At 56.6% G+C, this 23264-nt stretch overlaps 1 protein-coding gene across 27 annotated transcripts in view; it reads right to left on the bottom strand.

Annotated features, from left to right (window-relative positions):
- The window catches only part of NCOR2 (nuclear receptor corepressor 2), a 223482-nt gene that overhangs the window by 184157 nt on the left and 16061 nt on the right, over nt 1-23264 (bottom strand). For all 27 annotated transcript variants that reach the window (XM_029221371.1, XM_029221524.1, XM_029221462.1 and 24 more), the window contains exon 2: nt 7676-7722. The gene's annotated coding sequence lies outside the window, so the exon portion shown is untranslated. The remainder of the gene's footprint in view (nt 1-7675; nt 7723-23264) is intronic.

Raw genomic sequence — 23264 nt, forward strand, 5'->3', positions numbered from 1 at the left:
CCCTCCAGCCACTGCCATCCTTTCTGTCCCCTAAATGATATGGGTGCAGCTGGTCTCCTGGCCACCCAGCACAGCAAGGACCCCAGCGAAGCTAGCCTTTGGCGTGCACAGGCCCTTCACTTCTCGGACAGGAGAGGCAGACCCCTCCGTGCCAGGGACCTGATGTGGCCCCAAACCAGGTGGTAAGAGCTGGTTAGAATGCCGGCCCCAGCACCCACCTGCTGTGTGACCTCACTCAAGTCCCTCCACCTCATTGAGCGTCAGTTTCCTCATCTGGAAAATGGGTCTAACGATCATTATCACAGGCAGGAAAACGAGTGTCCAAAGAGACAGCAAATCAAAGCCACAAAAAAAGAAAGAGAAGATCTAGAAAGAGGCTATTTTAATTTCTGCAAATGGGCTTTTGCTTTGTCATTAAATGAAACAAAATTTTATTTCATGGTTCAGAATGGTTTCTGTTTGGGTTTACGGCAGTCCTGGAAGGAATGAGCTGATCTTTTTCAGCATTTAAGCCTCTGGGTGCCTTGAGCCACCCTAAGTTAGCATCTCCCTCAAAGGGCACACGCTCAGCAGAGACAGCACTCCAGGTAACCCACACAAGAGGACCTGGAGGCTAAGTCAGAAGACCTGGAAGGATGCGGGCTCTGGGGCAGACAGACTGGGTTCGAAACTCACTGGTTGTGTGACCTCAGGCAAGTCACTTAAGCTCTTTGCTCCTCAGTTTCTTCATCTGTAAAGTAGGAATGACAACAATCCCTACTTCACAGGGGGGTTGGAGGATTATATAAACTATAACAGGTAAAGTGCAACATGATTACTATGATAAACCCTGTTATTGTTATTGCTGTCATTTGCTGCAATTTCAAAAGGTTTAGAAACCCAACTGCAGGATAAAGACAAGTCCACCGGGATCCCTGGTGTCTGGGGGACCACCACCACCCAGCTCTCACTGGGAGCCCAGAAAGGCAGCGCCTCCCTCCTCCCTCCAGCTGGGGGCAGGGATTCCTATCAGACGGAAAGAGATACATGTCAGAGCTGAAGATTAAAAACAAGTACAATTATCGGGCAGGCATCCATCCATAATTATGAATTTGATGTAATTAGGCACCCCACTAACTTCATTACTTATTTATTTACGGGATTGCTTATTTAATTTACAGGCCTCCTTCTCTGAAAAGTCATCTTGGCTAACACCCCTCGGGCGAGGGAGGAGGGGACCCCCTGCTCTGTCCCCACCCCCACTCCCCATGCTCCTGCCTCGCCCCAAAATAGCTCCCCAGAAGACCTCCGTGACTGAGACGCAAAGCCTGACATTCACTCAATAGTGCTCAGTGCCAACCTGGAAGGTGGAAGGTGCAAAACATCCTTTACACCTTCATCTCTCCAGCAGAGGAAACCCAGGGGGAAGAAGGGTGATTCTAGGCACCGCCACCCTGTCACCAATTCCTGACGTGACCCTCTGGACCAGCAAGCACATCGGTGCACCCAGTGGGGCTGGTACTTCCCAGCTTGGAGAAGGAGAAAGCACCCAGCTCTCGCCAAATGACCTTCGATAAGTCACCTGACTTCTCAGACCCTCACTTTCCTCAACTGTCAAATGGGATTATTAAGAACACTCACAAGCTAGCTAACCCTAAAACCCCCAACTGCTGCCAGTTATTGCTACCCTGTGGCCTCATCCAATGCAATAAGGCAAGAAAAAGCAAAGCGGTTTAAAGACTTTCTAGCTTCATTCATTAATAGCCAAGAACTAGAAGCAACCTAAAGGTCCATCAACCCATGAACTGATAAACAAATGGAATCATATATGCACACAATGACAAGTGAATCTCAAAAACTTCACGCAGAGTGAAAGAACCCAAACACCAAAAAGTACATACTTTATGATAATTTTATTATGAAAACCTAGAAGATTCTATAACCTCTATGACAGCAGATCAGTGGTTGCTTCTGGTGCAGGGTGGGTGGAGATTCTTTTGGGGGTGATGGAGACGCTCTACAACCTGATGGTCGTGGTTATATGAATGTTTATATTTGTCAAAACTCATGGAGCTGAACCCTTAAAATGGGTGTATCTTATTACAGGTTAATTACATCTCAATAGGCTTTTTTTTTTTAACTGTAACAGAAGAATATACACATATATTATTAACACCACTAACTCCAATCCCCATGCCCAGGTCAGGTCTGCTGGTTCCTTCACTGCCCCTCAAGTTCCCCCAAAGCCCCTGATTTATGAGCCCTGGACAAGTCAGGTAAGGACTGAATCCCAGATTTATCCCTTCCTTCCTGGGTCATTTAGGGCAAATCACTTTGCCTCTCTGCCTGTCATCTACAAAAGCAGGGTTATAAATAGCATGATCCTTGGAGAGTTATGGTACACTAAAATGAACCGAGGTAAAAGTACCTGCTGCAGGCCCTGGCATACAGCAGGGGCCTCGTTACTGCTGCTGCTAAATGATGAACGGGCAAGCTCCAGGCCCAGTGTGGACAGGGCTGGCCAGGATTCTTGTCCCCCCACCACACATAAGCCCTCGGCCACAAGACTCCCAGCCTGGGTAGCTGCCTCCACCACTGAAGGGTCCAGACTGCCAGGGTTCCAGCATTTAACTGATGCCTGCTGTCTAGGACAGGACAAGTCTCCTTGACTCCACCCAACTCACTCCTCCCAGGAGAGCGGACACAAAAGGATGAGGGCCCTGTGGAGAGGAGCTGGCCCTGAGGGCGGGACAGTATGCCCTAGAGGTCACTTGGGGACAGGAGCTGGCCGGCAGAGACGACATCCTGATGGAGAAGGGGCGTCCTGGCAGCCAGGCCATCACATATACACCAACTGGGGCAGGACAGGGTCACCCCAGAGCCCACTCATTTACGTAAGAAAAAAGACAACAGGAAAAGGACGGCAGGGAGGGGGCTTCAGGGACTGAGGGGTTCTGTGCCAGCTCCCATGTGCCTGTCTGAAGGCAGCTCCTGCTGCCCTGGGAGTGATGGAGCAGGTAGGCAGCGCCTGGCAGCCATGGCAGGAGGGGCGTCCCCCGGGCCCGATTAGAGGGCCAGCCGCAGACAGACGCGCTCAACTGTCAGCCTCGTCCTCCCAGCCCGCCATCAGAGGCACCATTAATTGCTGTCATTTGAGGGTGGCCTGTGGGGAGAAGGAGGGGGGCTGCGGGAAGGGGAGGGGAAGGAAAAAGAAGGAGGAGGGAGAGGTGGGGGATGCAGGGAGGAGGGGAAGTGGGAGGAAGGAGGGGGAAGGACAGCTTGCCCAGGGCTGAGCATCCTGAGCTGGAAGGAGAGAGAACCACCCATACATTCTCCTCCTCCACCCAATGAAGGGACCAGCGTCCCCCCAACTAGGGGCAGAGCTCGTCGACCCACTGCCCAGGTGGGGCAAACAGAGTCCAGAGATGTGTGATTCTGCCCATCCCAGCCCTGTGAACCTCCCCCCGCCGCCCCACTACCCAGGTGGGGCAAATAGAGAGGTGTGATTCTGCCCATCCCAGCCCTGTGAATGTCCCCCGCTGTCCCCAGGGGATCCAGAAAGCCCGGCCGCCCCCCTCCCATCCACCTTCAGCCTCCACCCACCCCCAACCCCTCCCCACTCCTCTCTTCGCTACCAGGCACCACGCTGGGAGAGGTTAGGCTGGGGCAAACCCCACTTTCCCACGGTGCCCCGCACTCACACAGCCAGGATACCCAGGATACCCAGCGCCCAGGATACCCAGCGCTCCCCTCCACCACCTCCACCACCGCAGGGTCAAAGCCTACATGCCACCTCCTCCCAGGACCGCCACCCTCACAAAAGATTCTGGAGCTGGGCTCCCTCTGCCACTTGCACACAGGGGACGTCACATCGCCTCCCTGTGCCTCCGTTTCCTCATCTGTAGAATGGGCATAAGGACAGTGCAGTGTTGAAGTGTTTGCTGCTGTCACATGATCACACAGGACTTCTGTCCTCCTCGACCCGCACACGTCTCCCCTTCTGCTTCTTACTGTGGTTCTTTCTCAGAAGTGCCTGCTCCCCTGCCCCTGACTCCGGGCCCACCAGACCCAGCCCAACCACCCCCCCCAAGATGAGGAGGGTCTCAAAAGGCCTCCCATGTGGGGTCCATATTGTGCCTCTGCCTTCAGGAGGGGAACCCAAAGCATCTGCCCGGCCTCCATGCCCCCCGGTGGCCCTGCTGCCAGACGCCCCTGCCTGTCCCCAGACAGGCCTTGTCTCTGGGCTGAGGAGCCCCTTGGGTCCTGCCAGGGGGCTCTCCTCAGAGCACTGGATTCCTCGGCAGGGGGAGGGAGCCCCTCCGCCCCCTCCCCCATCTGTCTGCCTCGGCCTCCCTCAGACGTGATGGATCGCCCCAGAGGAGGAAACTAAGTGCTTGCAGACAAAAAGCCCTTTTATCGTCCTCGGGTGGGCCACTGGAGTGACAAGCGGATAACTCAGCCACAGGAGGAAGGCTCTCCATTAGGTCTGCGGCGCAGATGGATGGAGGACCGAGAGGCAGAGGAGAAGGAGGGAAGATCACCCCAGGCAAGGCCGCCTTCCTTCCAACTTCCAAGGCACCGAGAACTCCAGGTAGAAAACCCGGCTGGGCTGATCACTTTGCGGGGACCACCACCGGTGTCCCCCATGTTCCAAGATAAAACCCATCTCTGTGGGGCCCAGGGCCTGGCTCAGGAAGCAGGCAACCTCCAAGGCTGTCCCTCCCTCCTGCCTACTGGGGGCCCCCAAAGGCTCAGGAACAAAGGAGCAAGGCCTGACTCATGCAGACTCCTGCAATCCAGGAGGCCCATTCCACACAGCCTCCGGGCCTTTGCACGGGCTGTTCCCTCTGCCTGGGAAACCCTTCCTCCAGAGACCTGCAGGCTCCCTTGCCTCCTCCTGCAGGTCTTTGCTCAAATGCCACCTTCTCAGGGAGGCCCACCCTGACCCCCCCATTTGAAACTGCAACCCCCCAGATCACCCACACACTCCCCAAACCCCCTCTCTGCTGGTTCTTCACCCCAGCGCTCCCCACCGAAGGGCACACTACGTATCTGACTTGTGAACTGTCTGCCTCACCCAGGGAGGACGGGATTCTTGTCCAGCTTATCCCCAGCTCTATCTCCAGCACCCAGAAAAGGGCCCAGCACACAGTAGGTGCTTTAGAAAGAATCGTTCAATGAATGAAGAAAATTAAAATCTCCCAATAGCAGCCAGTCCTGAGCCAGGACGTGCCCAGTAGTGCCCTCAGCAATCCTTGGAGGACAACCATTTGACAGATGAGGAAGCCAAGGCACAGAAGTGTCTCAGCTCCCTGGGATTTGCACCCAGGTCTGCAGGAGGCCCGCCCACTGCAGAACCACCCCAGAGACCCAGGACGCCAGTCCACGGCTAGGTGTCACAGACAAGGACTGAAACCCGCCCCTACCCTGCTTCTCGGCGCTGCAGCCTCAGGGAGGCCCCTTCCTATCTCTCAGCCTCAGTTTGCCCCTCTGCAAAATGGGGTTGCACAGGTAACCACCTCCCCCCACCGTCCCTCCCAGGACACTGCCCTCCAGTCCCTACCGCACTGGTGTGGCCCTGATGAGGGAACAGCAGTCAGAAGTGCTAAGCAGAGAGTGCCAGATCTTGACCCCATCGTGGACGCCAAGGGTTGGGCTGGGGGCTCCTCAGACCCTCCTCCGGCCTTCCTTGGGGCCAGGCCTGGCTGCCAACCCTTCCCAGCCCTAGAAGAACAGCTCAGTCGGTAAGAGGTAAAGAAAGATGCTGGGAGCGCTGAGTGAGCGCTTCCTACCTACTAAGCACTGGTGCTCGCAGCAGCCCACGCCCCACGTCCCAAGCCCCAGCAGCTGAACAGTGCTCGGTGACACAGAGCCAGGAAGGGGTCAAGCTGTCATTTGCGGGGGGCCAGCGCCTGCGCCCCAGCAGCTGCATCCACTGACGAGCCCTTCCTCACTGGCACGGACAGGGGCTAGGCACCCCACATGCCCTCCAGATGTGTTTCCACTGCTTCCCCAAATCGCCTGACTCTCCAGAAGCCTGGGGGGTGGGGGGTGGGGGTGGGGCATTTCCTCACCACGCCCACAGGGGGGTCTCTGGCCACATGACTGCCTCTCCCAGGCCTGGGTCAGCTGGTCACCCTGTCCCCGGGGGGCAAGGACAAGACACAGGGAGGGGACCCGCAGATTCAGCTCCCTCCTCTGCCAGGGCTCCCGCTGCTTCAACAAAAATACAGAAACCAAAAATCTCAGCAACAATCACCAGCTCTGTGGGGGGATTTGATTCCATCCCCATTTTACAGATGGGGAAACTGAGGCACTGGGTGGCTCGGGACCCTGCCCAAGGTCACGCAAATAACAAGCGGCAGACAGACATACGCACTCAGGCAACCAGGCTCCAGGTTCCCCGCCTGGGACCACTTGCCTCTCCTGGTTGAAAAGAATATAAAATAAAAGATGCCTCCCTCTACCACCAGCCAGGCCAGTACCTGAATCCCCTCCTCCAAGCCTGTGCTGGGAATTCCATGGCACTTTCACTGCTGGGGCCCGGGTTTGATCCCTGGTCGGGGAACTAAGATTCCACAAGCCGCACCACGTGGCCAAAAAAACAAAACAAAAACAAACAAACAAAAAACAAACAAGCCTGTGCCCACCCCACTGACCCTCACCTGGACTGCCTTCCCTCTCCCTGACACCCCAAACTCTGCCAGTGCCCCTAGGACCGCCCTCCACTCCCCCTGATGGAGAAGCTTTCTGGGGAGACCCCTGCCGTCAGATGTACCAGGTCGGCGGGGGGACAGGGAAGGCAGTGGGCACAGACCAGCCCCACATGGGCCTCAGTCTGCTTGGCTGTAAAATGGGTGCATTGGGGAGGAATCTGCCAGGTTCCCTGGGAGAGTCAAAGAATTAGCCCCCGCTCTTTGCTTCCAGCTGAGACATGGCACAGGTGACCCATCTGTGCTTCGGTTTCCCCATTTATAAAATAAGGATAACAGCCCATTTTGGAGCATCGCTGTGAGGGTCACAAAACACAGTGACGTGAAAAGCACTGTGGTGATGGGCTTTTGAGCAGCTCCTCTGTGCCAGGCGCTGCTCCATATCTGCTCATTTAATTGTCGCAGCAACCCTACGAGGGGACACTCATTACCCCAGTTTACAGACAGGGAAATGGAGGCACAGGGAGATGAGTGACTTGTCCTGGGCGCCCAGCATGAAAGTGGCAGTGCCGGGACTGGGACCCCGGGTCCCCTGCTGGGCACGGCGACCACGGTGGCACACAGGTGTCTGGCTTGAGGGCCTCCTCCAACGTACAACATCCCAACTCGAGGGCCAGCACACAGGCTCCACCCTCTCTGAGCCTGCAGCCCACCATCAGGGCACAGAAGCAATGTGGCCATGAACCCCAGAGACAGAGAAAACCCACTGTCACACAGCTGCACTGCTGGGACAACCCCTTCTCCCAGGCACCATCTGTACATCAATGCACTCAGCCAGAAAATACCCCATCCCGGGGGAACCCACAACCTCCACCCTGGGCAACACTGCTGCCCAGACCCCACCCCACAAGGCCACACAGAGCCCACCACCACATCCGCCAACAGAACCTGGCACCCCAGCAACTGCCGACGCCCTGTCCACGAGAAGGTCCCAGCAATACGAACCCACTGGAGACAGCAAGGAGGGATAGATGTGAACCTACCAGAAACAGCCACCAGCAACGCTGTGTCCTCAAAGACTCTGGGGGACCTGCAGGGGAAAACACGGGTCTTGTTAGCAAGGATCATAGCATCCCCATGAATGGGCTAAGGTATGACCACATCAATGTGCAGGTAGAGACGGCAAGGCCCACTGGCCTGGACTTGGGGCACTGTGTACATCAGGCCAAGTGTTTCTCCACGACAACCCCATGAGGTGGTACTGCTACCCCATTTGACAAAGGGGGAAACTGAGGTTCAGAGAATCAAAGTCTCACGCCCCAGGTCCCACAGCTAGGAAGTCACAGAGCTGGGATTCCAATCTGAACTATGTGGTTATAAAGGCAGCTCACACCCCAGCCAAGCCCCCAGGGGACCCCAGGCCCAGATCACACTGTTGCTGTGAAAATCCCCCATTAACTTCCCAGGGGACCCTGTGAAAAGTCAGTAAGTGACACCTGATGGAGGGGTGGGCCTACGACTCTCATTCAAGAATTTCTGAGTCACCATTCAAAGTCAAAACCAGCACAATAAACACTAGTGTCCACAATATAAAAAGCACGCTCACAAATAAATAAGAGCCAATCAACCCAACAGAAAAATGGACAAAAAGACTTGACAGAACTTCACAGAAGTGGATATAGAAATGGCCAATAAGCACATGAAAAGATGGTCAATATCATTAGTCATCAGGAAAGTGCAAACTAAGAGACCACTACACACCCACCTGGATGGCTAAAATAAGACAGACAATGCCAAGTGCTGACGAGGATGCAGAGCAATTGGAATTCTCAGACATCACTACTTCAGTGCAAAATGGTGCAACTACTTTGGAAAACGGTTTGGCAGTTTCTTACAAAGTTAAACATACATTTGGGTGACCATGTGACCCAGCAACTCCACTGCTGGGTATTTACCCAAGAAAAATGAAAACATATGCTCCTACAAAGATGTGTACATGAATGTTCGTAACAGCTTTATTCATAATCACAAAAAACTGAACACAGTCCATCCACAGATGAAGGGATAAACAAACAGCGGTACATCCATACCATGGAATACTACCCCACAATAAAATGGGACAAACTACAGACACACAACCACATGGAGGGATGTCAGACTCAGATGCTAAGCACATGCGAGGATTCCATTTATAAAATTCTGGGAATGGCAAGACTCTACTTTCACGAGTAGAGAGGTCTGCAGGGGCAGTCACACTAGAACAAAAAGATGATTCCCACAAAAGTTAGGATGTTAAGCACCTCTGGAGAGAAGGCCGCATGTGACTCCTTAACAATTATTCATTAATCTGCAGCCACGTGTTTATGCGTTCTTTTTTTTTTTTTTTTTTTTTTTTTTTTGGCTGTGCTGTGCGGCACGTAGGATCTTAGCTCCCCAACCAGGGATTGAATCCCTGCCCCCTGCATTGGGAGTGTGGAGTCTTAACCACTGGACAGCCAGGGAAGTCCCTATGCATTCTTTATTGTGTTAGCTTCTGCAAGAAAAAGAACAAGTAAACAAATAGTAATGGGCAGACCACTAGAGAGAGATCAAAACCCTGGCTGTGGTCCCAGCTCCTCTACTAACAGCTGTGACCCTGGAGTCTCTGACCTTGGTTTTCCCATCCAGAAAATGGGCCCACTCCCCACAGCTGTCTCCAAGACCCGTCCGTTCACAAACATCTCAGCCTCGAGTGGACATTTAGGGAACCCCTTCTGCAGCCCTTGCCCCCACCCAGGGATCAAAGGCGAGTGGAGCTGCGGCTTCCGGCTCTCATAAGGCTGAGGCAGCTGCATGCAGGGCTCAGGCTCTGGGCCCAGGCTCCCTGGGTTCAAATCTGGGCTCTGCCCTTCCTAGCTGTGCACCCTGGGACAAGTAGCTTCACCTCTCTGAGCCTCAGTTTCTTCATCTCTAAAATGGAAACGAGGGGGATTTCCCTGGTGGTCTAGTGGTTAGGACTCTGCGCTTTCACTGCCGAGGACCCGGGTTTGATACCTGGTTGGGGAACTGAGATCCCGCAAGTTACATGGCGTGGCCAAAAAAATTGTTTTTAATTTTTAAAAATGGGAACGATGATACATTAAAAACACCGACCTCACAGGGATGCCGTGGAGGTAAAGTGCTTTCAGAGCCAGCATGGGCCCACTAGCAGCAGTCAGTTCCTGCGGGGCATTCTATGACCCCAAGGCAGGGGCTGGCAGCTAAGCTCCAAGACCCCAAGGAGCCCTAAAAGGGGCAGCTGCAGGCGGCACATGGGGAAGGACCCTGCCCCTTCTCTCCTGTCCTTTTAAGGTTTTTTTCGCTACAGTGCCTCCAGGCTTGACACTTGTCCTGCCATCTGCGGCAGCTCCAGAGACAGGGCCCTGCAGGAAGGCTGGAAACAGGGAGGCCCAGGCATGTCTCCGTAGCCATCCCAGCCTCTCAGAAGCCTCTGTGGCCAGCCCCCTGCAGCAGGTCCTGCAAAGGGCTCAGGCGGGGTCAGGTGGCTGGGCGCTCTCCCCAGGCACCACTGTGGAAGGGTTGGGAGATCAGACCCCACCTGCTTCCCACCATCTCCCAGCCCCAGCCAGTCCCCCCTGCAGTCCCCCAATGGACACAAAGCACCTGATGGCGTGAGGTCAAGACCGGCCTGGGCCGGCCCCAGGGGGCCATACAGAGCATCTCCCAGCAATGCCCACAACACGCAGGTCCAGAGAGCAGTTCCCAGCCTAGAAAACTTGGGGACTTCCCAGGAGAAGCGACGGCCACGCTGTGCCCCACGGAGGAAGGTGAAAGGTGCGCTTGGCGAGAGGATGGGGGATGCGGGCAGAGAACAGCTGATCACAGCATGGAGGCTGGAAGGAAGCGGAGCGGAGTGAGTGTGTGTGTGAACCGGGTAGGCAGGGCTGATCGCCGCAGGGCCCCTCAGATTGGGATTTTATTCCCAGGGGCAGGGAGACCCTTAGGAGGGTTTCGCATGCAGAGAAGGGACAAGTCCCACCGGAATTTGGAGAGTGCATTCGGGCTGTGGAGTGGAGGATGGGTGAGGGTGGAAGTGGGACAAGTGGATGGGATGGAGAGCATTTTGCAAGTAGAATTCACGCGGACGGGCGAGGGATGGAAGAGGAGCCTTGGCGGCTGTGCTGGGCTCCCGGCTTGGACAGCGACAGCTCTGGGTGGGGAAGGGAAGGAGAACCACATACACTTCCTGTGGCCTTTCTGTGCTTGGGCTGCTTCCCGGGTCCCGGGTACCTCACGTAATCCTCACAACCATCCCGGGAGGGAGGGAGGGAGGTATGGGGGCTTCTGTTTCCAGGCCAGGAAGCCAATGTTCAGCAGTAATTCACTCAAGGTCAGGAAGGGAAGGGAAAGAACCAGGATTTGAACCCAGGTCCAAGCTCTTTAAGCCTCGGGAGCCAGGGCACTGGTGGGGGGACCCTCCTTGAGTGTGAACAAGGAGAGCGGGAGTGGGGAGGTGGCCACTCCCAGGCTGACCCCAGGCACCCCCAGCAGGGAGGGGGCTCAACAGCTCCCTGAGCAGAGCTGCACCCAGTGGGACCTCCGTGGGCCCTGAAGGTCCCCGGGTCCCTGGGCCTCCTAGGAGGGGGGCGGCTCTGACCCCTGTGCAAGGGGCTCAAGCCAGGGAGCAGACCCTTTCATTCAAGGTCTCAGTCACGCTCATGCTCACACTGCTGCACATCCTCAGTCACACACGCACACACTCACGGCCTCATTCACTCACTTGTTCACACTCGTGCATGCTTGCGCACACTGTGCCCCCACACGCTCCCACACGCGCACGCTTGGCCCAGGAAGGCTCCGCGGGGGAGCCAGCCCCCCGCACCGTGTTTCCAGCCATGGTCCTGTCGTGGCCCAGCCCAACTGCTGAATCCCAGCCACAACCTCCTCTACCCCCACCCCTGGGGGAGAGAGTGGGGGAGGGAAGGAAGGGGGGCTGACCAGACTGGTTTCCCAGCAAAGCAGATACAGGAAAGAGGATGGCTTCCAAGGGTTCCCCTCCCCCAGGCCCTCGGTAACCCTCCCTTAAGCACTTCAAAAGCTCCCCAGGGCCCACGGGCTGAGACCTGCCCCCACATGGCACCAAGCCCCCAAACAAGCCCCATCAGGCCCCCCTCAGAGCTTTGGCCCTCAACTCTGCCATTTGCCCTCCCACCCCCTCCTCTGCCTTCCCAGCACCAGCATAACACTGCCTTTTTCCTCCTCCAGGAAGCCCACCCAGATTACCCCAGCCACACAGGCTGACCCAAAGTGTCCATCCACCCTGCTCGGAGACAGGAAGCTAGCAGTCCAAGGCCACACAGGTGCAGGAGGGCAGAGCCAGTTGGGTTCAAACCCAGAGAGAGCTGTCCAGCTTTGACTGGGATACCAGCATCAACCTTCGGCCAGTTGACAAGCTTGACAGAGCCCCTGCACAGGGATGGGGCCATGAATACGAAAGACAAGGGTCCTCGGGGGACACGGTCACACCTACCCACACTCAAACACCACACAGATACATCAAGAAAAGAGCAAGATGGGGAATTCCCTGATGGTCCAGTAGTTAGGACTCCAAGCTTTCACTGCCAAGGGCACAGGGTTCAATCCCTGGTCCAGGAACTTCGATCCCACAGCTGTGTGGCGAGGCCAAAAATAAAAAAATAAAATAAAGAGAAAGAAAAAAGAAAAGAGCCAGACGACGTCAAAGGGCAGTGACTGAAGTAACAGACATAAACCAGCATAAACCTGCAATGAATGACAGGCGTGATGGGGGATGGGGGAGGACTAGAAGACAGGTAGGGTCTCCCAGGAGTTGACACTGGAGCCCAGGGCTGAAGAGATAAGGAGGAAGGCGCAGCAAATGCAGAGGCCTGGAGACAGGACCCAGCTAAACTGGAAGCAGTGGTGGACAGGGCGAGGCGGGGGGGGGGGGGGGGGGGTGGCGATACTGGCCTGGGTTTTGTTTCCAGGGCGAGGCCACGGGAGGGGAGGGGCACATTCGGATCTAACACATAACCAAGTAGAACAGTGTGATGAGGCACGGCCAGGGAGGACACTTCCGTGTCAATCCCTGTCGGCTCCATGGAGGTGGTGTCCTCTTCCCCAGGCCAAGCCTCAGCCTCTCTCTGCACTGGAGTCTCTCCTAAGGTCAGAACCTGAGGGCTGAAGTCTCAGTGCCAGGCAAGTGCTTGGTAGTTGAACCTCAGTACCTCCAAACCTTTCCCACCAGGCTGTGCAGTAGCCACCCAGAGGCAAGGCCCCGACCCCACTGGCCCCTTGAGGCCCTAGCAACACCAGGCCTTTGCCTCCACCTGCTCCCTGGGCAGGCTGCTAAAAGTGATTGCACAAGCCAGGGCTCAGAACAAATCCTCCCTCCCAGCCCAGCCTCCTCTGGGCCTCCAGCCACGTGGGCCGTACCCTCGGCAGGGCCCCAGGAGGCACACTTTCCCGGTGTGAGAAGGAGGGGTGTTGACGGAGCCCCCGCAGAGCCTGCAGGTGATGGGCAAGGCAGTGACACAGGCAGCCGGGGTGCCAGTCCCGGCTCGGCCACTCCACTGGGCACCCAAGTCACTTCATCTCCCCGTGCTCCTATTTCGCTGTCTATAAACTGAGGGATGGTAACAGTGTCCCTTCGAAGGGCTGTTGTGACCACTAAATGAGTTAACACAGCAGAGCCCCTCAGAGCAGTGCCTGGCACGGCGTAGACCTCAACAAGCTTATTAGTCACAGTGAGCGCTTTCTGCATTTCCCCACTTCAGGACCCTCACAGCAACACTCCAAGAGAAATGGGGAAACAGAGAAACTGAGGCATGGAATGGTCACCTGTCCCAAGTCTCTCAGCTGGAAGCAAAAGAAAAAAGCTGGGACATGAACCCTTTCTTGAATCCCCTGACCCACCCCCACTCCCAGGGACCCTGGCAAATTCCTCCCCAGTGTGCTCATTTCACAGCCAGACAGACCCGTATCAGACAGGTCTGTGCCCACAATTTGCCCTGGTATAAGTGACAGCAAGTTGTCTCTCCAAAGAACTCCTACACATCCCTCAAAGCCCAGCTTATGATGTCCTCTCCCCTCCCCTCGATGTTATAAGCCTTTCCAGTTAGTCCAGTCATATCCTGGCCCTCACTGCCACCTCACCCAAAAACTCTGCCTGGCCACCTCTAGCAGACCCTGAGCCTTCCAGGAAAGGACCTGCCTTATCCCTCACTGAGGCCACAAGGCCTGACGCAAAGGCAGATGCACAGTGGGAACAGCAGGGTGAGGCTCAGAGTAAAAGAGACTGCATACAGAGGAGGGTTCAGCACAGTAGGGCCAACGCTGTGAGGTGCAGCTGACAGCAGGGCTGAGAGAAGGCCTGGCACACAGTGGGCCCAGCCGACTCACAACAGACTTAACACAGTGCCCGGTGCACAGTGGGGCCAGGATCACAGAAGGCACTGGGGGAGGCCTGGACCTGCCTGCCGTCTTTCACCCAATCCCCGCACTCCCCACCGCTGAAAAGCCCCCCATGCACCTCCCATACCCATGCGAGTCCCACCTACACTCACAAGCCCAATGGCCTCCTCCTCCAGGCAGCCCACACTCCCTCATACTCAGCTACATGCAATCTGGCTGCAGTCACAAAACCAACAACAACGGCAATAATAACAGTGGCCATAACTAGCGTTTAGTTACTCCCGTGAGGACACCAAGCCGAGCCTTTACATACTCATTTAACTCCCGACAACCTTTCAGGTAGGCTATTTTATTTATTTATTTATTTTTTTTTTTAAAGTCTACAGAGCATTTTTTTTTTGCCTGCGCCGCATGGCATGCAGGATCTTAGTTCCCTGACCAGGGATCGAACCCGTGCCCCCTGCTGTGGAAGCGTGGAGTGTTAACCACTGGACTGCCAGGGAAGTCCCCAGGTAGGTTATTTTATTATCCCCATTTTACAGATGAGGAAACTGAGGCTTGGGGGGGGTTGAGTCACTTGTCCCAGGGGTTATACAGCTGATGAGAGAAGTCAGGATGGGCACCCAGGCGGCCTTAACCGTGCACACAGGGCTGAGCGCTGTTACTGTTAGTGGTACCCTTACCCTGTGTTCTCAGACCCTGAGCCGGGCAGCAGTAACCCGACTTAACCCTCCCTGCAGCCTCCTGAGCTGCTGCTACCCATTTCCTGGATGGACAGACTGAGGCTCCAAGAGGGGATCGCACAGCCAGGCTGCCACCCACTTCATGGTTCCCCACCCCATCCCCGGGGAGCGGGTTCTCCACGATTCTCTCCCTAGTCAGTGCAGAGGCCAGAAGCCAGCGCCTGACAAAAAGCAGGAGCCACAACTAACCCACAATATCCCTACCCAGTCATCACCTCCTCCCAGGGCAGGATCCCCTGCCAGGCTCTGCCGTGCCAGCCCAGGAGCCTTGGCGCCGGCCCTCAGAGAGGAGATGTTCCATCTGCAGCTCCCGCTGTCCCATCTCAAACCCCTCAGTGGGCACAGGTCAAGTTCGGCCAATCTGCCAATGAGCCCGGGAGGCTGGGACAAGGTCCCTGCCCGGGACCGTCAGGGCTGGAACCAGGTCCCCGAGCCAGCCTTGGAGAAAAGATGCTCCTCCACCTGCAGCCCCTGCCTTCCCATCTCAAACCCCCTCAGTGGGCACAGGTCAAGATCTACAAAGTCACCCAGGGCCCGGGGGCTGCTGCAATGCCTGCCACTTTGAGGAAAGGGAAGTGATGCCCACGTGAGCCTCCATGTGGCAGCATGAACCATACGAGGCCAAGATGAGCAAAAGCCAAGAAACGTGTTCTACAGACGCCCTAAACGCGATCCCGCAGATCCGGGCATTGCCCCCAGTGGGCAGGCATAACTTCCGGAAGCCATCTCTGCAGGCTGGATTTGGGGACTTCAGGTACAGTGTGACCCAGGCACCCAGGGCAGGAGCAGGCCAGGGCCCTGAGGCGTTAGGGTGTGAGGGACCTAACGCCCCTCCCAGAGCTGCCTGGGTCTGCCAGACACGTCTCTTCACACCCGATGAACAGGGAAGTCTCCCCTGTCCCCTGGGACCGGGTGTCGCCCTTCCCTGTCACTGTCGTAACAAGCAGCCCAGACAGCCAGAACGGGAGGGAGGCAGCTCTTCCACTTAGAAGCCACTGGGATATTTTATTTTCCTTCTCAAGTGACAGCTGAGGCCGGCTCTCCTTGAAGCTGCGGAGAGGCAATCATGGAGAGTTCACCCAGGTCTCTGATTCCCCACCAGACTGCAGCAGCTGGCGACTGCCGGGGCATGGGGGCAGGGCAGTGGCGCAGCCAAGCCAAGGCCACAGCCAGTGTGGATGTGAGTCGACAGGGCCTGGGAGAGGACAAAAGGGGAGGAGGGGCTGTGGCCCAACGGAGGGGGACACGTGGTCCCACCCAAAGGGGGCACAGCCCATCCAACCATGGGGGCCACGGCCCCACTCCAGGGGGCTCAGGCCCATCCAAGGGGGGCACACAGTCAGGAGGAGGAGGAGGATCCGCACTGACCCTGCCCGCAGGCCCCCCAGCCCCCAGTCCACCTATCCGGGCTCCCAAAAGAGACCTGCGCTGATCACAGGCCAAACAACCACGATGGTCACCACAGCAATAATAATAGCCCCTCCTGCATGCACAGTCACCGTGTGCCAGGTCCTGGGCCGTCTATCCTGACCCCATTTCACAGATGCGGAAATTGAGGCCCAAAGAAGTTCAGCAACCTGCCCGAGATGGCACAGCCAGGGAGGGGCAGGGAGATGGGGGCCCAGGCGTCCTCCCTCAGCTGCCCCATTCTCCCCCTGCTCCACCCTCAATTTGGCCCCAGAACACACTGCTCAGAAACCTCCCGCCCGCCTCCTCGCTACGGGGCGTGGGGCCATCTGCGGAGACAGCAGCCGACAAGAGCAATTAGACGCCAGGAAGGAGCCAGGATATCGACCGTTTCTGGAGGGAAGGGGGGCAGACGGGGGCTCGGGCCACACGGGTGTCGGCAGCCTGGCTCCCGGCCCAGCACAGGCCAAGTCAGGGCAGGCAGCACAGATCAGGCCGGGAGGGCCAGGGGCTTCGCTCCGAGGCCTGTGGAGGCCCAAGACGGCAGCACGGAGAAGCCATTTGTCCGTCTACCTGTCTGTCCACCACCGGCATCGCCAGCTGCAGACACCTGGAGCTCCCCTGAGGCTTTCACTGCGTGGGCACTGTGCTAAGCCCTGTAAATTACTATCTGGTTTAATTCTTACAAGCACCGTACACACGAGTTGCTATGACTCTCCCCATTTTACAGATGGGGGCAATGAGGCAGAGAGGCAAGAAAGTGTACCCAGGGTTCCCACAGCTAAGATTTGCATCCAGGCATCCACTTTAACCACACATCACCTCCACCTGGGAGTCCCCTGAGGGGTGGGAGATAAGAGAGTGGGCTTTCTGGGAATGGGGCACAGGGGACTGCATGGGGTGGAAACTTCCAGAAGCCTCTGAAAGTCCCTCAGAGGCCCCATCATAGGCTCTCTGTAAAGCTAATTCAGTTTCAACCCTGTAGGAGCACAGGCCAAGGGCCCTACAATGCCAGCTGCTGGGTCCCCCGGGAGGAGGCTGCCTGATGGTCAGCTGGAAGGGAAAACCACTGCAGAGCCTCCCACCCTGCCCCAAGCTTCCCTGCCCAAGAGCAGGGTCTGGGCCATTAGTGGCTGCAGGGCAGGGCCAGGGGCTGCCGGGGAGAGCAGGGGTGTCATGGAACCAGCGATTGATTGCCAGAAGCAATTAACTGTCTGGGTCAAGAGATGGTGAAAGAGATTTGTCACCGGGGGCCCAGGGGATATTCCAATGAGTCCAGCAACCCAGGCGGGAGGGGTGGTTCCCGCTGACCTGGTCCTGAAGGGAAATCAGGACTTCTGCACACTACTGGAGCACCCCACTCCTCCCTCACCCCGACAGGCCTCCCTCTGCACACTCCCGCTCCCCAAGACCAGCCCCGACCCACCCCAGCATCTGTGACCCGGGCACCAGGGGCACCAGCCCATCTGCACAGATGGGGACAGAGAGGCCCAGCAAGGGAGTCCATACACAGAGTCCCAGCAGCCCGGGATCTGGCCGGAGACCCGGACCCAACCCCAGCTGCACCAGGTTCTAGCTGGGCGACCCCACGCCGGTGCCTAAATTCTGAGGCTGTTTCCTCTGCTACAAGGTGGAGGTGATAAGCAGGGGAGTTAAAACCAGGACGGCTCAGGCACAAATCCCAGCTCTACCATTTTGTTAAGCCTGAGGCCGTCACCTTGCTCCTCCGAGCCTTGGTTTCCCAATCTGTAAAATGGGGGTGATGCCGAGGGCTACTTTGTGCGGAAATATACAGTCTTGCACACAGCAGGTGCTCAGTGCAAGCTCGCCATCAGGGTTCACCAGCCCGCCTCCCCAGGGATGCAAGCCCAGCCCCTCAGCACCTAGGACGCCAGGCTCAAGCCCTGAGCCAGGTCATGATGAGAGTACCTGGGGCACAGGCCCCCCGCCCCAGCCTCTGAAGCATGACCCAGTGAGAGACGTAGGCCACCATCCCCGACCGGGCTTGGCGACTGCCTGTCATGGAGAACAGAAGCCCCTGGACACACGGCCCTCCACCCAGATCCTCCACGGACAGAGCTGGAGGGGACACAGGGCATGCGCCTCCCCTGAGTGAGTCCCCCAGTGAGTCTCCCAGCTTTCACCCCCTAGTGTCTGCGTCATTTCCCTCCAATGCACACCCTGGGCACATGCGGCCCCTGGGATCCACTGTGTGATGACAGTAAACACCCACAACATCTCCCTCGCTGTTCCCACTACACAGATGAGAAAACTGAGGCCCGAAGCACCCAGCGAAGGGCAGCCTCAAAGCCAGCTCTTTGTGATGTCCCACAGGAGCTCAGCAGGTGCTCAGAAGCCTGGGTCACCGGGCCGGGGGGCAACACTGAGTCACAGTGAGAAACTTGGTAGAAACTGAAAACAGCCCCAGAGGCCCCACGTACTGCCCAGAGTGAGTCGCACGGATTCACAGCCGGGCTCTGTGTTGGAAAGTTCCTGCTTCTGTGGTGGAGTGGAGGCGGGGGACCCGGGGCACAGAACAGCCACTAGGCGAGCTGTGAACTGGCCCCAGGGCCGCTAGATCACATCCATCCTCGTCCACCATCCAGCGCCCCATCAGCCCCATCAGGGAAGTGCCCGGGGGGGAGGGGAGGGGAGAGCATGCTCTGGGCCACAGAAATACGGACACAGCATGAAGAGGGAATCTAGGTGTTCCTGCCCTCCCCTGCCCAGGGCACAATCAAGATGTGAGCTCCTAAGGCCCGATGCCCGGTCTTCACGCTAAAGACACTTGGGCCTGATCATTCGTCACTGTGGGGCTGCTCTGTGCACCGGAGGATGTTCACAGCATCTCTGGCGTCAAACCGCTATGCCTGTGACACCTCCTCCAGGCTGGGATAAACGAAATGTCTTCAGACACTGCCAAAAGAATCCCAGGGGCTACGTCGCCACACTGACCCCACCCCTACCCTGACCCCTAAGAGCCTCTATTCCTGGGCAGGAAATAGCAGTCAGTGGCACCCACCCTCCCCTGGGCCAGCCCCTTGGTCTGGTCAGTTCCAGACAGGGTAGAACCCACCTGAGGGACAAGGGACCTGTGTCCAGGACCCTCCTCCCCCTCCTCCAGGTCAGGCCAGGGCTGGTCTCGCTGCCAAGGGACCCATCAGCCATCTGGTCTTGCTGCCAAGGGACCCATCAGCCGTCAACACTAACTGACCAAGCCCCTATTACGTCCTGACACCATTCCAAGCACTGGTGGCCTAGCAGCAGACAAGACAGAGGCAGCTCCTGCTTCCTCGGAAGTGACCTGATGTGGGAAGGCTGACAACACACCAGGGCAAGAAATCAACCAAGAAACTTCATCGATCAACAACTACAGACCTAAGTGGGGGGCTGGGGCAGTGGTTGCAGGGGGTGCCCTTGATTGGGCAGCCAGGAGGTCCTCCTGAGGGTGACATCTGAGCTGAGGCCTGATGGCAGCCGCCATGCGGATCGCAGGGAACAACAGCACGCCTGGTGGGGGAACAGCAAGTGCAGCGGCTGAGTGCAGAGGCCGGGGTGGGGAGGGATGTGGCTGGAGCGAGAGCCAGGAGATGGGTCAGTGAGGGTGAACAGCTCCCCGGCACCCTTGGGGCCTCTGGGTTTATTCTCAGAGGAGGAGGAAAAAGGGAAGGGAGAGGGCGAGGCAAGGAGCTGAAGGTTCTCATTCTCCTTCGGACAGGATCCCTTTGCCTGCAGCATGGAGAGCACAGCAGGGACAAGAGAGGATGGATTCAGGGGCCAGGAGGAGGCTGTGTGGGTGCCGAGCCAGACAGTGGATGGGGGAGGGGGACCACAGTGTCTGGTCTGCCACTATGAAAGCAGGGAGGGTCTCGACCACAGGGGTCCCACCCCCCACTCACAGCATCTTGTTGTCTTTGTTCTGTTAGGGCCGAGGGGGTCTCCAAGGCAGGGTCCCCACTCTGGAACATCTCAGAAACTGGCAGGGATGTTATTGGCTGTCCTGGGACTGGCGCTCGGCCAGTGGGACAGTCCCACGCCACGAAAGCCACCCTCTCCACACAATTTTCAAATAACCTGGCCGTTTAAAAAAAAACCTGCCAGAACCGATCCAGACACTAGCTTTTTCTTTAGCATCACTTTCATGTGTTTCCAGAACCGAAACGCTTCTGATCTCACTTGCATCGCATCGACACTTACTCATTCTGAGTGGGAGCCAGCAGCGCTTCCTCCCATTTCCTTTTATACTACAGTGTACACTGACTGTTGTTATTGTTATTGTTAATTCTGTGCAAAGTCAAGACCGTATTCAGGAGGAACTTCAGCGCCAAGGAGTAAAGGGGATTTTCCAAGTATATGCTCTAAATATCGTCAGGGGTCGTCAGGATGCTGTGTGGCTCTGGGTAAGCTAGCCGACCTTTCTGAGCCTTAGCTGTTTGCCTGTAACACAGGGAAAGTGAGGATACGATCGTTGCTAGCTCGCGAGAAGGGGCTGGAGGCGGGTGGGGCAAAAGGCCCCAGCACAGGCCCCGGCTGGGCAGGGGGTGGAGGAGAAAATCCCGCACTCCCTGCGTGGGCCAGGTGGCTCCTCGCCAGCCCGGCTTTCATCTCCAGGAGATAAGCCGCCTGCTCAAGTTCACGTTCAGGATCAAATGAACCCACTTAATCGCCTTAGGGATCTCCACTGAGCCGGCTCCTCGGGGACCCGGGGAGGAGGGCAGCTGAGCCCCTCCAACCAAGACCCCCACCTGCACAGCCAGGCATGGAGAGGACACCCTGCCCACCCTCGGCCCCAGCCCCGCACGGCCCGCTGCAGCGCCCCCCACCCCAAGGGCAGGTATGTGCGCCCTGGCCTTCCGAGTCTGTGCACACAGGTCACCTGCTCACCATCACAAAGCACCTACTGTGCGCCCCGTGCCCGGTCAAAGAGACTCTTAATCCCCACAGCCTCCCAGAAGGCAAGTGCTACCACGAATGCCACTCTCCAGATGGGGAAACTGAGGCCCGGAAAGGAAACAGCCAGCCCACGAAGGTGACAGAGCTCCTCGCCGGATCACCAGCAACCCTCAGGGCAACACCTCCCCCACTTCACAGATGAGAAGACTGAGGCAGGAACGGGCCTTAAGTCACCACCATATGCCGATGCCAAGCCGGGGCGGGTGGGCAGTGTCCGTCTATGCCTGTTGGGGGGTTGGGTGGGGTTGCTCATGCCTGGCGTGGTCCCAGCCACATCCTCGCACTTGGGACAGCTCCTGGCACACAGTAGGTACCCAGTGAGCACATCTGAATGAACAATATCTACACGCTGGACACAGACACCAAGGAAAACTCCCTCACAGGACCTCTCTGCCCTCCTAACAGCCCTCGTGTACCACAGGTGTCCTGGGGAGTGTCTGTGCCCCCCAGAGGATGCTGGGCAATGTCTGCAGTCATTCCTGGTTGTCACAATGGGTGGCGGGTACCACTGGTAGAGACCAGGGATGCTGCTAAACATTCTACAGTGCGCAGGAGAGCCGCCAAAACAGAAGTATCCAGCCCAAACGTCAGCAATGCCCAGGTTGAGAAATCCTGCTTAATTGAGCACCTACAGTGTGCAGAGCTGCACAAAACCCTGCAAGGGGACGAGATCACAAGGGTGAGGTTTTCGTGTCCAATGTCACACAACAACTGCAGGGCTGAGGAAGGTCCCAGGTCCAACTGACTCAAAGCCCCACCCCAGAGCCGTCAATTACCTGCCCCATTCCTGAGGATTCTGACCCACCAGGTCTAGAAGTGCGGGCTGCAGAATCTAGATAGCTTCCCGTTCCCGAACTCTCCCCACGGTCACTTCCAGGCAGCAACGGTCTGAGCTGGTCCTTTCCATCAAAACCCACAGACACCAAGATGCCAACAGTCTCTCTCTCTGGGGGGGGGGGGGGGGGGGGGGGGGGGTGAGAACATGGTTGTTTTTTCTTTTTTTTTTTTTTGTGCAGGCTTTTTTTGTGTCTTAATTTTCCAATTTCTAGAGAACACAGGGACTTCCCTGGCGGTCCAGCAGTTAAGACCCTTGCCACGTGGTATGGCCAAAAATAAATAAAATAAGATAAAATAAAATGAAATAAAATACAAAGAACTGGTTGGTTCTGCTTCTGAAAATCAAGAAAGTCTTTTTCATAAAGCAGCTGTCGAGCCACACATCCTACCCAAGGCCTTGGCCATGGGGAGATCTCACACCCTACCACAGAGGGCCAGCCAGGGGAGCCCCCCGCAGAACCTGCCAGCAACGGCTGGAAGAGCCACAAGCCAGCAGCCCCACTCCCAGGAATACGTGGAGGAGGAGAGCACGTGAGCACCTGGAAGCACCCAGAGAAGCTCCAAACACGGCAACCAACCCAAGCGGTATCTAGGGAATACACCAATCACACGTCCTGTGTCCCCATGACAAGATACCATCTCTACAGAAGTTAAAATCCATCAACTAGATCTAACTGCACCAACACGTCGTAAAATCCTATTTTCTTTTTTCTTTTTTTTCTTTTTTGGCCACACCACGCAGCTCGAGGGATTTCAGTTCCCGACCAGGGATGGAACCCAGGCCCTCGGCAGTGAGAGCACAGAGTCCTAACCACTGGACCGCCAGGGAATTTTTTAAAATAACAATAATAGCTACACGATAAGCCTTGTGTGTTACACTTCTAATCCTCAAAACGATCCTAGAAAACAGGTGCTATTTCAGTCCCTATTTTACATATGGGGCAACTGAGGTACAGAGTGACATCTCACAGCTGGAAAGAGGCCAGGAGGGATGGGGACCCACGCCATCAGAATCCCTGCTCGGAACCACTCCAGTCTGCTTGCCTGTCTCAACGTGGAGAGGAAACTACTAGGCTGAGTTATATAAAAGCTGTCAATATTCGACCACTTTTGACCTACAAAACTGGCAGAGTCCTGTGGCTCATTCTAATAGCAAACTGCAGAGTGGCAAACACAGAAAGACACGGCCACGTGCATCTTTCCAGCCTGGAGATGAGACAGGGGCCCCAGGCCATGCAGGAAACCATGCAGAGGCCCGTGCAAGTGTGACAACATTCTTAGA

The sequence above is a fragment of the Monodon monoceros genome, unplaced genomic scaffold (genome assembly GCF_005190385.1).
Source record: "Monodon monoceros isolate NGI ecotype Baffin Bay Population unplaced genomic scaffold, NGI_Narwhal_1 Super_Scaffold_1, whole genome shotgun sequence".
NCBI classification, from domain to species: domain Eukaryota; kingdom Metazoa; phylum Chordata; class Mammalia; order Artiodactyla; family Monodontidae; genus Monodon; species Monodon monoceros.